The 15,023-nt window shown below is 40.1% G+C and overlaps 1 protein-coding gene across 13 annotated transcripts in view; it reads left to right on the top strand.

The window, feature by feature from the left end:
• znf536 (zinc finger protein 536) overlaps positions 1–15,023 on the top strand; it is a 226,008-nt gene that overhangs the window by 81,911 nt on the left and 129,074 nt on the right. For 2 of the 13 annotated variants that reach the window (XM_044192983.1, XM_044192921.1), the window contains one exon: positions 4,781–4,901. The exons of 10 other annotated variants lie outside the window; for them this stretch is intronic. The gene's annotated coding sequence lies outside the window, so the exon portion shown is untranslated. Of the gene's footprint in view, positions 1–3,517; positions 4,902–15,023 lie in introns of those variants that run through there. One more of the 13 variants, XM_044192974.1, reaches the window with a different exon arrangement.

Here is a 15,023-nt window from a genome sequence, read left to right as displayed (position 1 = left end):
GCATAGGATGAGCAGGCATTAAAAATTAATATGCTATTTAGCCTAGGTGTATTTTAGGTATTTGACATTTTCATGTCCGGGACAGACTAAATTTATTCATAGTACAGGAAAAAAAAAATAAGAAGAGAGGAATGGGTGTAGGGAGGAGGGGAGGGGGAGATAGAAAGGGGGATGCAGGGAACACTAAGTGACGGCCATTCTGGTTTTATGGTCACCCTGTTTCCCCTCGCCCTCCCACCACAGTGATGAGTGTGTGTGTGTGTGTGTGTGTATGACAAGGCTGATTGTAATGATCACACGACACAACTGTTGTCCAGCAAAACTTCTTCACTTTCATGTGTTAAAAACTCGTGTAATCACTGCTCCCCTGCACTGTTGAAATCTGTACTTAAGTAATTTCTAATATCCATCACAACAATATTCAAAGCTAGTTATATATTGTTTTCCACCTGATTTTTCATCAAAATTGTTCTTGTATTCATGAAATTTTAGTATTTACTTTTAAAAGATCATTTTGGTATTGGAGACTGATCTCACCAGAAAAACAGCAGTATTGTTCTGTGTTCACTTACAACAACCTATATTTAGTTTAGCTTAAAGGTTAATTCTTGACCTTGGAAACATCAGTTTAACAAGAACAATTATCATCACAAGGTCCACTGATGTTGTGTTTCTAAAGCTTTCAGGTACATTTCATCACGTTCCTCAGTGGATGGAGTTGTTCAGTTGTCATGGAGATGGTTTAGTTGTTATCATGTGACCTAAGTATATAATTTAGTCACTTGATAACAGGTGATTGTACATGGGGTAGATCATAACCCCTGTCCATCCTTGAGACAACAGAAACATTTGGATTGTTTAGAATTAATGACAAACAGCCTATTTTGTCGTTTGGGTTATATAAATTGTTGGGTGTTGAATATTACAAAAAGGATAGAAAAGGGTCCAATGTGTACATTTTATGTGTGTTTGGGTTGACAAAGCTCCTGCAAGTTAAAAAAATGGTTGCCACTATGGTAACAGTAATTTTGACAGGTGACAACGAGCTAAGAGTCACAAGAACACAAGATGTACATAACAGTTGAGTCAGATGTTGATGAGGAACAAAAATGAAATACTGTAGATGTAGAGTAGCAATATCCAGTATTATCATTTATCCAGATTACAAAACACCTTCTGTCATGTAATGAAATGTAAACTTTACATTCTGTTCTAAACATGATTAAATGCAATTCCACTGCAAAATACACCATACAAACAGAAATGTATTTTGGCGAGAAATTGATACGATGCATTTTAATATTGTATATATTCCCTTTCCAATGGCCCAGGATTATCAGAATCAGAAATAATTTATTGATCCCCAAGGGGAAACTCTTTCGGAAGAGTACTACTGCTACTGAGCCACTGTTCCACAGTCAAACACAAGACCCCTGGAGGACCAGACAGCAAAAGTACAAGTCCCATGCTGAGCCATGCTAGGACAGTCTTTATCACTCCCTTTCGTTGTCTCTCCCTCTCTCGCCCTCCTTGGTGATTAATGGCTAATGCTGCTCTAGTACATCTCTATATCCCTCCTCATCCCTCCCTCGCTAATCGTTGTGAAATCTTAGACATGGCCTGGATTTGGCCTCCAGGAGAAAAAGGGGAATTGGATTGGATTGGATTGGGGAGGGGGCCAATTTCTCCCAGACCATCCATATCTTCTGTTTTTCCACTTCTGACTTTCTTCTTCCTTAACATGCCATTGCTTTGCTGTCGTCATATACCTCAAAAATAGCACATATTTTTTACACTTTTACACTTTGACTGACCAAGATTTTTCTCTCAGGAAGAGACACTTTCCTCTTCTGTACAGTACATGGGTGCAATCCAACTCTATCGGTTTTTGACACTTCAGAAATCTATTTTCTACAAATCACAATTCATGTGTTGTCTGTTTGGAGCAGCATGTAATAAATGTTTTCTTTTGAATATAGACCACCACAACTCACTTCTCATTCAAACAAAATTATGACATCACGTGATGGAAGAATATACAGCTGGGCTCTTTATGAGTTTGCGTGAACCACTGCCATATGTGGATCCATGGTATAAAATCTAAAAATAATATTAAAACATTCATCTGACATCAGTGATATATTACTAAATGTGTTTATGATGATAAAACAACACATACTCATCATACATACTCATACTAAACACATTGTCAGTCCATTTATATAGTATTTAAATATGTTAATATTAGGTTTGCTAATGGCACACTTGATGTCAGCTAGTAGCTCTTCACAGAAGAGAATAAGCTAGCTGATCAACAGGTGGGAGAGAGATGAGACCACACTAACAGAAACTCATAGAATTTTTGGAAGTATTCCTTACACCTGATTTATAAAAGACTTGCAATCATACTTCATTCTGAGACTATCCTCACCAGAAAAATGACACAATTTGTTGTTTATTCAAACTTTAAAGCAAACTATATTTATGTTTTCTTGAAACGAGACCTCTTGTGGTAATGCAAATAATAGAAAAAAAAATTGAAAAAAGTTTTAGAAAAGATGAAAGTCCTGTGACTTTGTTGTTACCATGCCACAAAAAAGCAAGGAGGTGAGGGTGAATGGCTTGGCCCATAAGAAGTGGTTTGCATCCCGACAGTCAACGCTGGTTGATTTAAGCTTGACTACAATCTTTCCTTAACCCTAACCAAGCTGTTTTAGTTGCCTAAACTTGACCAAACCTAAAAATGGCCATAGACATAGAAATGGGTGCCAGAAAGGTGAAAATAGTAAAACTACTGAAGAGATGCAGTACAAGACACCTGACAAACTGCAAGGGGCAACCAATAAGTGACAAGGGATCTGGGAAACCCATCTGTATTGCTGAATACTTTTTCACTGTGATTGGTCACAACTCCTTTTTCAACTTGTCAACTGTCATTTTAGAAAGGACAAGATGGTTTTTGGCGTTGTGAATGTGAATGTCCTCCATGATCTATCTCCATGGATTCCCGGTCAATGACGTCAGTGAATGGTTGGATGACCCCATGAGGTTACTTTGTCAAATTAGTATTTTGAGGGTCAAAAGTGAGTTTTAACACTCAAATTTATTTTTATATTCATACATCACAGGTACTTAGGTACTGTTAAGTACACAGTATATCCAATAATTCTTAAAGAAGTGATAATAGTAGTGGATAAATAGATGAAAGGGCTGACATGAATAAAAGCTGGATTCAAACCCATGTAATCACAACCACAGTGTATGCACCTGTGCTCACTCACCAACCAGCATGACTTAGTGTTACACTGCAACATCAGTATCACTTCTCATTGTCTTTATTTATACCTCTGGTTTAGCAATTACTCATCTTCCACCTCCTAATTGCACCCTTAGTTTCTCTCTTTTTCACCTATTTGTCTGTTAATTATTTTATTCCCTTTCCTTTTTTCTACTTTCACCCTCCTTCTCGCCTTTTTCTCTCCATTTCCATCGTTTCCAATCATGGCAGCAGCTTCCCGTCGCCGTACAGCACAGTACTGTATATACACTGACTGTTATTACCTTGGGGAACGTTTAGCAACTCCGTGTTTAACACCATATAACCTCTGCTACTTCAGCAGCGGCAACAGAGAGAAAAACCTGGGAGGTGGAAACCAGAGACCGCTTGTGTTAGGCGAGTGTTCGACTGATCACCACAATAAAGACGACAAGAGAGAGAGAGAGAGAGAGAGAGAGAGAGAGCATGTGACAAGTCTACTTTATTTCAACCTATTGGATGATCAGTGATTCTTAAGGGGAGGGATAATTTCTTGCGATATCTCTCACTACAAAGTACATAGAAATCAAAGCCCTTCACGCTCCGAGACAGAAGCACTATATGAAAGAAACTATCTTAACAACCTCCTTCATTTCTGCTCTTTCTTTCTTCTGTACTTCGCATTGATTTCACGTAACCGGTGTTAAGTGAAACTATTTGAGAGGCAATGGATCCACTTGACTTTCTGTCTCGGAGGAAAGCGGTGATTGGCTCCCAGTACCGTCAAAAAAGCCTCTATTAAATCCATATTTGGTAGTACTTGTGTTTTTATTATTCCTAATTATGCTTAGACTTTGTTTGATGACCAAACAACAAATTTCAACAAATGAAAAGTTAAGCTTTTTTTCCCTGTGAGTTGTTCACAGTTTGTGTGGTGGTATGGTTTTCAAAGTGTCACAATGGCCAAGTCTGCAGCATCTTGGCAGATAACTGTTGCCCCCTATCATTCAAATACCCCGACCCTCCCCTGAACATATTGTACTCATCAACCAGCCCCCTTTCACATCCCCCAGCTTACCCAGCAACCCCCACTACACCCTACTCATTCCCCTTCTCCCTGATAGGAATCTGTGGGTGTCGATGTCTCAAAGGACTTTTAGAGCTGTAGGAGGGCAATTTGACAGATAACAGGACTACCAAAGGAGTCAAAACCGAGTCATGTCCATTTCCATCAATGTGCTTGCCCACAAGCACGGGAGAAAAAGTCAGTGCACGTAGACCAAACATCGACAGCAGCTCAGGGAGAGACATGGAGGGACTGTCAGGTGATTATAAAAAAAAGATTTAAAGAGTGTTCAGGGGGATTGACTGTGAGACAGGAGCTCACACACTCATACACACATCTGCTCAGGGGCTTCTCTCTCCATTCCATCATCCTCCCAGGATATAATTGAAATATTGGTTGTAATTGATATATGGGCTTGGCTGTCTTTCCCCACCTCATTCTCTTGTGTGTGTGTTAAGGTCGACTTATCTAGATTTTACCAGTGATTATTCCTGTAGCCCTCTCAATGGGCTGACCCGCCACATCCCCGTGCGGGATGAACAGAGACGGATGAGCAGAAAAAAGAAAAAAAAAAAGAAGGTGCGTCATTCCTCAGTTCCACAAAAGGCCTACTGTCTTATCAAAGTAACTTCCACCATATTAGCAACAAGAAGCCCCAACCCCCTCATATCCTTTGTCCCCCCCTCCCAGCACCCACTGCCTCCCTCTCCTCCTTTGTGGAATTGCTCACTCGCACTCTGCAAGCTTCCTGAATTAAACTGCTGGCTTCCTGTTCTTTTATATGCACGGCCACATCTGGGGCGCCCGCTCGCAGGGCCCCGCCGCTTAATAACAATCACCTTCCCTTTCACTCGGCCCTGATTGTTTCTAATTCGCCCTGACAGATAGTAGCTGACAAGCTGCCCGCGCCTCCCTCCCTCCGTGACCCGAGCTCACTCAGCACACTTATAAGGCCTGTCATTTTTAATATTTGATTTTCACTTCGTAAAAAGTTATGTGTTTTAGAGCTGCCACAACCACAGCCACCATCACCACCTACCCCTCCTCCCCAATCATATGATGAAATCAGTATTTAACTGAAACCATGTCGAATGGCCTTCCCTCTCCCTTCTTAGCCCTTTCACTTTAAGCCTCCTGCTCTCCATCTCTTCTTCTCCTCTTTCATTAATTGTCTTTCTCTCTTTCTGCCTTCATCATTTCCACCTTATCCTTTCTTACTGTCTCTTTCACTCTCTTAGTTTATGAAGACAAAGCAAGTGGGAGAATGTAGCAGTGGGATTGTACAGACTCATATGTAAGCCAGTCTCTAACCCACAGTGAGCCACCTTTGCAGCCACCTTCATCCAGGCGTACACAGTACAAAGCCAGCTGTGTGTATTGACAAATAACCAGCATCTACATCTGTCCGACATGCAGCTTAGTGGCTTCCAGCGTTATTTGCTTTCCATTGATTCCCATTAAAGGTATATGGAGCCATGTAAAATGCATATCAGGTAGGCTGATCATTAAATGAAAGGATGGATTCATCGACAGCTTGACGGATGACATTTTGCAGAGCGATCCATATAGCCCTTCGATAAAAACACAATTTGGAGCTTAAGACAAAGGAAAAAAAAGAAAAAGAAGGCATTTAAAGTGAAGAAGGAAAGAAAGACAATGATTAGAAGAAGGATTCCCAGATGGACAGAGGAACACAAAACCCATCTTCACTACCATTGTGCATTAACAAAATATTGACACCTACCCCATCTTGACTGATGTTGATATGATATCCTGGTGGCATCACTGAAAGCTAGTAGAAATAGAGAATGAAAGTTATTTTCAGAAAATGTGCATGGGTATTTGTAGCTCTTCTTCCTGTTTTGTCTTTTGTCTTTTTGTCCTTTTGCCTTTATTTGACAGTTAATATTGAAAATACACATGACACATGGTTTGAATCTGGCCAGGAATCAAACCACTATTCAGTGCCAATGCAGGAAGTCTTGTGCCCTTTATATAGCTAGGCAGAAAGGAAGATTGTGGAAATCAAGTTGTTAGATAGGCCTGTAGTTTGCAGTTTGCCTCCTGTCACAGACCTGTTTAATGTTCACCTTTTTATTAGCTGTAACCACAATTTTTCCGTAACCGAAACAAAGTGTTTTTGTTGCCTAACTCATACCTTACCCCAATGGCTGCCTTTCAATAGTTGGGCACCACCATTGCCTTAACCATAGTTTATTTTCCATGACCACATTCTTTTTATAACCTCATCATACCACAGTTGCCATGTGCAGATATTGTAGAAAGCGAAAATTTTAAAAAAGGTTGGCATTGGATGTAAAAGAAAACCTTTTTATTGAACCTAACCCTAAACCTAATTTTGCAGAATCATCCAATTGCGATGTTCTTGTCTGGCGACAGAGTTGGGCAGGACAACATCATTTTCCAGAACTGTTACAAATCCAGCACATCCTAATACCTAAATGACAGAATAGGTCGATTGCCAATAACTCCCAAAATGACATATACGACCATTCCCCAAAATGACAGAACCAGCACCAGGCGTACTGGACCTCAAGTACATAATGTAAGTCACATGATGTTAAACACGTAGTAAACGGTAACAGTTTGGTTAGGTTTAGGCAACAAAAATACTTGATTAGGTTTAGTAAAATAATTATGTTATGTTACGTATGTGACTTGCGTCGTAAGTTAACGTAACATTACTTAAGTAACTTTAATTAAGTCAACATTGACTTTTGGTTTCACATGGGACACAAACACGGTCTCCTGGGTGAAAGTCCAGTGTTTGCTTGACCCATCCACCCACCCACACACCCCAACCGCCTCCACATGTGGAATTTGTCATTCTTTATACTGCTCCAGTCATAATTACTACGGCCACTAGACGACGACGCCTAACAATAAATGTAAATATGGGTCGTAATAAGCTGCTTGCACATTCGACTGCAACTAATTTGGTGCTTAGGGGTTTAGGGGGCTGCCCCGTCTCCTCTCATCTCCTGTCAGGGGGCATAAGGTGTTTCAAAAATACTTGTGGTTAAAAGAATTCAACACTGGTCATATTTAAGCACTTGAACAAGCAACTTATGCTGCCACTTTTCTTGTGAGGACAGTCACATGGACACATTATCTTTCTCATCTCAAACACCCTACATATCACTGTCAAGATAGTAATACCATAACAAATAAAATATCACTAAATCATCCACCAACTCTCGAAACCCTTTTTTTTTTGTCATTGCAGTCAACCATGTGCACCCAAACATTGTCTAACAAACACAACCCCCACCCCACCCTGCCCGCTAAGACATACTTCCATTTCGGGACACCGAGGTGCCTGAGGCGCACCCGCTGCCATTCTCCATCTTTACCCAACGACAAAAACACAACTAATTGGAGTACCACTGCATGTTTTCACTAAAGGCACAATTTAATTACATTTGAGCTGGGAATGAGTATTTTGGGAATGTCTGTATGTTCTTTCAAACAAATGGAGCGAATGAAAAGCAATATTTGTTTGCTTTGATTAGCAAATGGGCAGGGTAATTTGTTAAGGAGAAAGAGTGAGCAGAAAATCTCTGTTTAACCCCCAGCTTTCCAGTGTTGGACTACTCTCACTCTGTTTCACTCACTCACACACACACACACACACACACACACATACACACATACACACACTTCATCCCCTCCCCAAATGTTTGTGCCCCTTCCATCCTAAACATTAATGAACTTTTGCTCCTGGCTTTGTGACTCTGACCTCCCTCTGTTGCTCTCTTTTACTTTTTGCCTTCCCCTTTTTTTGTCTGCATTTTATTCTCCCTGATCCCCAGTCTCTGTCCTGTGGTCCTCCTGTTCATAAATCCTTTATTAATAACTCAGTGAATAATGTAAAGAGTATTGTTTTCTCCAAGGTTGTATTAATAAACATGAATGAATTTATTTGTCTTCACCAAAGCATGATTAATGCACATAAATGCCTGGATATTGCTCACTCTGCCCTGCATCACCAAGCACATATTACCCCCACCCCCACAACGTCTCTCCCACCAAAAAAGGAAAAAAAGACCTATCAACATTAAATATTTATGGCATAGTATTAATGGTTTTGTAAAGAAAATAACAAGTTATTAATCCTCTGATTAACAACTGATTAACCTTTTTTATTAAACACGTGATCCGTGCATCATTGACTCAGGATATGTCGACTGACTGCGCTGCAGAATAATTATTTTTGTGTCTTTTCTAATTGCAAAAATCGCATGGCTGAACTATATGTGTGTGTATGTGTTTTTTTCTTTTGTCTTGACACATGCATAGATACACCACTCACACTTGTTCAAACAACATGAGATGTATGTAGCCCGAGATTACAATGAGGGATAAAGGAAAGGAAGAAAATAAAACACACAAACATAACATAACTGGCACATTCTTTCACAGTGAGGGAGAACAAGAGCAGTGCTTAAATTTAGCAGCAGATCTTTTTAAAACAATGGGGTTTAATTCACATATCCATTTATTCTGCAGTCACTGGCATGGGGTGGGAAAGTGGAGTGAAAACACGGCTGAAGGACAAAACATTTTCTCTCCTTTATTTTTGCCTCTGCTCATCTCAAAGCTATTGTCTGTGTATTTTTAGTTCTTGTCAACTGAAAGACAATTATGTTGTGTTTTCTGACATAATGGTACTGAGATTGGAGAAGACTGAATTAGAGACAATATGAATCTGTAGTTAAAATCCACCTAGTGGTTTGTTTGTTTTTTAGTAGTGTTTCAGAAATGGTCAAAAGTAAAAGTAGCCATTATATATAATATTATTGATGTTATATTATTGCATTACTTTACTGATTTCTTAATGTGTAAGACAACAACAACACATTTTAATGTTGAAATTGGTTGAAGTGGAGCTTAACTGCTATATTTTGCTGGGTAGTTTAATCTGTAAAACTACATCATACTTTATGAGCTGAGAATATGTTGTGTATGTAAAAAGTAACTAGTAACTATAGCTGTCAGATAAATGTAGTGGAGTAAAAAGTACAATATTAAGTATAAAGTAGCATACAATGGTTTTGCACGTTTAAGCCAAATATATACTCAGTTTACACCTTCTGTTTGTGCCAGTCATTTCCCAAAGAATGCTGCACACCCTTAAATTCAGTGCTTTGCCCACATGTCCACTTTTATAACCCTCGGTAATCTTTTATTCTAACACTAATTTCTATGGCAGAGATATGCATTCCCTCTGTGTAGTTCCATGTTGGATTGGTTAACAGGACAGATGTTATGCCTAGTTCTATTGGACAGACTCTGCTCCTTAAAGCACACTACGTTTCTGACCAAAACATTCCACCTAGGACGGATGCACAACTTTGTCAACTTTACTGTGTACTTGCAAGACATGGCTGAACTCAGGATGGCTTGTCACACATATAGGTTCATCCACTGCATCGCTGCCTTGCTCTTACTCCTCCAACAGCGGTTCCAAAATTTCACAAAAACACGCTGTTGTAGATTGCATATATTGGCAGGTGTTACAATTGCAACGCCAGCTGCTGTCTGTTGGTTCCAGAAGCTGGTGTTCTGGTGGATCCTATGATGGAGCAACAGTGTCCCTTTTTCTTACCCTTTCCCTGTCTCGCTCTGCTCACCTTAGCACCATTTCCTCCTCGGTCTGACTCAAACTGATACTGTACAACTGTCATGCTGTAGAAGGTGTATGGTGTTTAATTTGTCTCAAAACTCTCGCACATAAAAACCAGGCACGTGCACGTGCGAGCGCACAGAACAGTATCTGTGTGTAAAAGCATCCTCGAAAGGGATTATCTCTGCTCTGCGTGCACAAATGCGGTCCCACAAGCACAGGGCTGTGACGAGCACTCGCGTGACCCACCCTACACGCTCGCAACTGCTCAACAGTTGCTCGTCAAGTTGACTTTTGAGACTTTGGCGGTGGGGATGGAATAGACAGTGGCTGATGTCTCCGCTCCTTTGATTGGTCACTTTCAACACCCACAGTCTCTGGTCTCTGACCCCTTTTTTGGCGGCAGAATGTTAGACCTTCACTTCAGCACATCAGGAAGGATTCACAGATTAATCTGTGTTTTTAACACTAATGAAACTCTAAAATGAAGTAAGTTTAACAAAAAACAGTGTGGATGTGTGTTTCATTATGATGCATTAACTATTTTGAGCAAGCTTTAAGTTTCTTCAAGTTGATTTTGATAGTGTATTAAAACAAACTGAAACCAGTGGGTCTCTGGAAGGTAGGAAAAATGCATTTATAAATTACAGCGCCACTTGCATGACTTGGGAAATGGTTGTCATTAATGTAAATTGTAAGCATGCAGGATTTACTGGGCTGAAACCAGTGGCATAGTCCTTTAAGTTCATTAATTGATTAAATGTCCTTAATTACTGAGTTCTTTTTACTTTTTATTTTTTCCTGCTTTGCCTTATGATGGACCCCCTTTGTTACTCTTGCCCTTTCTCCTTTTCTCCCTCTTTCTTTTTCTGTCTCCCCTGCCATTGAAACTTGCATAGGTCACTTTCTCACTTTTTTTCTTTCTTTTTCAGATCCATTATTTCAACATAAAAAAATGTCTCAGTTCTCTCTCTTAAAGAACATACTGTCTTTCCATCTCCTATTCTTTCTCTTTTTTGTTCTCTTTTTTTAACTCCTACCATCCTGGTTTTGGTTTGAGTTTGTAAAACTGGTTTGTGTGGAATCCACACAAACAGTTTTACAAACTCAAACCGAAAAAAACTATTATCTTTGAACTTGCTTTTAGTGCTGTTTGTCCTAATTACAGATCATTTTATCCTTGTCAAAAATATCTACTTTTATTGTAATGTTGCCCTGGATGCTGATCCTATTGAGGTTCAACCTTATTTTACTCTCCTGGAACTCCCCCTAAGACCTGGATTCATCACATGTATTCCCGATGCCCCCCCTCCTGTGGTCGCTTTCTTTTTTCTCTCTGCCTCATACCAGCTTTGTCTGTTCTTGCTGTCTTCAAATTTCCTCTTTTTCATTCTTTTTTTGAAGATATCATTTTTTATGCTATCATCAAAATGAATTAGTCTGATCCCAAAATACGCAGAAGGACATATGGTTTGGCCCAGTTTCTGAGAAGTGCTGGGTTCATTTTTTGGTCATTCTGCGAAAAGGATGTGTGTGTGTGTGTGTGTGTGTGTGTGTGTGTGTGTGTGTGTGTGTGTGTTCGTTCATTTACAAGTTGGATTTTCAGGGCCTCTTGGGAGTTGGAGTGTATTTATAGTGCTGCTCACACAGAGGTGGACTTCACAGTAATTAAGAAAGCAGTAAAGGTGGTTAATTCTACTTTTCCGATCACTTTTATAATCTTCTGTCCCTCTGTTCTTGAAACACACACACACACACACACACACACACACATAGCGGCAGGTACATGAGCCTTAAGCCTCTTATGACTCCTTGTCTCCATGCAGTGCAGACACAACACTGTGTCAGGGAGCGGTTTAGGCATGGTGTGGGCCTTCTTTAATTACTGGGGGATTGCTAAGCAGATACAACTGTGCTTTCACTGCAGTAGGTGTTGGGTCAGTGGCGGCCTATGGGATTAGCTGTACACACTAGCTTCAGTCAGAAAAAAGTGAGAAACATCTTCCAAAAGAAGTTGAAGAGCTTCAGTAGAGTGTAAGACAACAGGATAGATTTTGCAGAATGCATCATTCTACTGAGTAATGACTGATTGCAACTCATTTCCCATTTATCCAGTGTCATAAGTTTGGTATGAGAAACAAACTTTCTCAATATATTTCTGCCATGAAAACTGCCTTGAACAGTTGCCACCAATATCTACTGTACAAAACCTTTCTGTCTGCACTCTATAACACTTTTATGGACTAAAGTAAAGAAACTCTTATACTCTGTTAGTAGCTGCCTATTATTTTGGCTTTTGGCTCAAACACACATGGGACTTGAACTATCTTGTCTTCATAATTTAAAATACATGTGAAGGCCATTCATAGTTCATTAGTTCTGGAAAAAAAGAAATTAATTCTAGAAACATATTTTTTTTATCAGTATATGAGACAGGTGAACAAAGAAGAATAAATAAGTGGAGAAACACAAGAAATGCAGATGCTTCCATACGGAGTACAAGGAGTCATTGAATGGTTTGATAAGTATGAAAGTGTGAAATGTGAATCATATGCTATTGCCTTCACAGTCACCAGATTTCAACCCAATTAAACAGCTTTGGGAGCCGCAGCATGGTTCTACATGCGCTACACTTTGCAAACTCGTGCGTGTACTCGCAAACCTCAGCAATTATGTAATTGCGGCAAGCACGCAGACCCGGCACATGACTCTTGAAATTTGAAACAAGAGAGGCTGTGCTGACTGCCCATGACTCATTCTTGATGATTGGCTTGTTGGTCTGTGGTGACCCCTACCCAATCAGTTCCTCTTCTGCCTCCTTCCAAGACACAATGCCTACCAGATATCCAGTAATTTTTTTTAAAGACGAGAAGAACGATGAAGCAAGAAGAAAACAGCACATGTGCTGTATAATGGTGACATGCGGCCACTGTAAAAGTTTTAAGAAAGGAACATCACATTCAGCTTTTCCTTTTTCCAAGAGGACCATGCTGAACCCTTTAGCTCTCTCCACCACCATCATCAAAGACCAAACGAGGGAATATCCTTTAGAAGAATGGTGTTCATCCCTCCAGCAACTCCAGCAGAGTTCAGGGGCTTCAAGAAGCTATGACAAGTTTTTGAGGGTCGTGGTGGACTAACACCATACTGAGAAACTTTATGTAGGTTTTTTTCTTTAATTTGTCATCTGTATGTAAAGAACGTCACTTGAGTCCTCAGGCCTAACCCTAACACAAACTTCTGACTTTTACTATACTCCCAAGCCATTACCCTGACTAAATTTAAGTGAATTTTAGTTTAACCTTAACTTACTCTGATTTTGACACTAATAAGTCTAACTCCCCGTGGAAAATTTTTGCACACATACAGTACTTGAGTCATACCTCTTAAATTACACCTTCTCTCTAAGAACGTAGAGAAAATGAGGCTGAACACACACTTTTCTCCTCTCTCTGGGGCACAGTGGTCTGTCACTCTGCTGTGCACACATTAGATTTGTCACTGAACAAATACAGAGACACGTCAAGTGTAGTCAAAACATTCCAAACCATAGCAAGTTTCGGTAGGAGGAAGACATTTTTGCCTCCTTGTCACCAGCGTGAGTTTGGACGTACCATCACAGGAGTTTCGGTGACAGCCCAATGAAGGCTGCTTTGTTTGCCTAAGTCGTCTCCATTCCCTTTAATGAGCCATTATGGTTATAATTTGTCTGAGTTGTGTTCGTTGGCTGGTTGAGTTTCTGAGACTTCAAGACAGAGGAGAAATGGGTAGGGGGTGGCGGCGGCGGTGGTGGTGGTGGTGGGGGGCTGTCTTCAAACCTCCTCACAGTGTTTCAGGAAAGAGAAGCTATTGGTGAGAGACATTGTCGGTGAAAAAGCGAGAGAAGAAATGTAAAAAAGTTTGTACCAAATTATTGGAAGTTTATCAAAAACAGGACTTGATATTGCAGTCTCCTTGTAGATTTTATGACAATATTGACACAGAAATCTTGAATTACAGATATATTACACAGCTTTAAGATAAAAGTGAAACTATTTAAATTGGTCTTAGCTTTAAAAGAGAGTATTAGGAATTTGACAATGCATTGGCAATGATGTGAGCTTATATAGTAATATTACAATATAAATAAAGTTTGAAAGTGGTTAGGTCCAGTAGTCATTTCCACCTAAATCACCTGTGGCCTTAATGTCCCATTATGATCTAAATAATTTTTCTGAATCTTTTCCACTTTGACAAAATATTGCCAACAATGTCGGCCCTTAAAAACTCCTATTGAACTAGCACTGCAAGAGAGCAGTCGATAGCTCCCTCAACTCCTCCCCTTAACTTTGATAACCTTTTCATCATCTGTCTTGTCACTCTTGAATGTTGAGTCTAGAAGCCAAACTTTCCACTCTCTTCCTCCATATCTTCCTTTTCTTTTGTGTCTTCTGTTTGCCTGGAGGTACAAGGAGTTTCCGCTCTACAGCACGTGGTAAACTGTAACAGAGGGAGATGGAAAGTGATGGGATGTTGAAAGAGGGAAGATGAGGGGAGTTGGGTGGCTAAGCAGACACTGTGACAACCCACCTGTCAGCAGGTACTCAGTATAATTGGTAAACGAAGGCCGCAGGATAGTAGTGGGGCCCCTTCTCTTCTCTCTGTCTTCTGCTCTGTTCTTTGTTTGACGAGTATTTGAAGTCGCCAGGCAGTCGTTGGAAGCTCATTCCCTCCTTGTTTGGTTCAGAGAAAGACAGAGGCCAACCCGGAGTAGAAAAAAGGAAAGAGGTGAAAAGAACACATGTTAAATGTGAATCGCTACCCTGGCAAGTTCACTGAAGGTGATTAGCCAAGGAGTGGAAAGCTATGTGTGTAGATTTCATTGTAGATTGTGAATGGATAAATGTGTGTTTCATTCATATTAGACTTTTCCTCCTTTCTCAATGCCAGTTTCAGCCATCACGTTCTGTTTTCCCTTTAATGAAACATATTCATCTTCATCATCTCCTGGCTCTCAAACTCACTTTACAGCATAGTCAATTAAACCCTTAGGGGCCACTCTGTGCGGAAAAGGA

Source organism: Siniperca chuatsi, linkage group LG1, assembly GCF_020085105.1.
Source record: "Siniperca chuatsi isolate FFG_IHB_CAS linkage group LG1, ASM2008510v1, whole genome shotgun sequence".
In the NCBI taxonomy this organism is placed as follows: domain Eukaryota; kingdom Metazoa; phylum Chordata; class Actinopteri; order Centrarchiformes; family Sinipercidae; genus Siniperca; species Siniperca chuatsi.
Note: the sequence above shows the minus strand (reverse complement) of the source record. Positions and strands in the feature narration are given on the sequence as shown.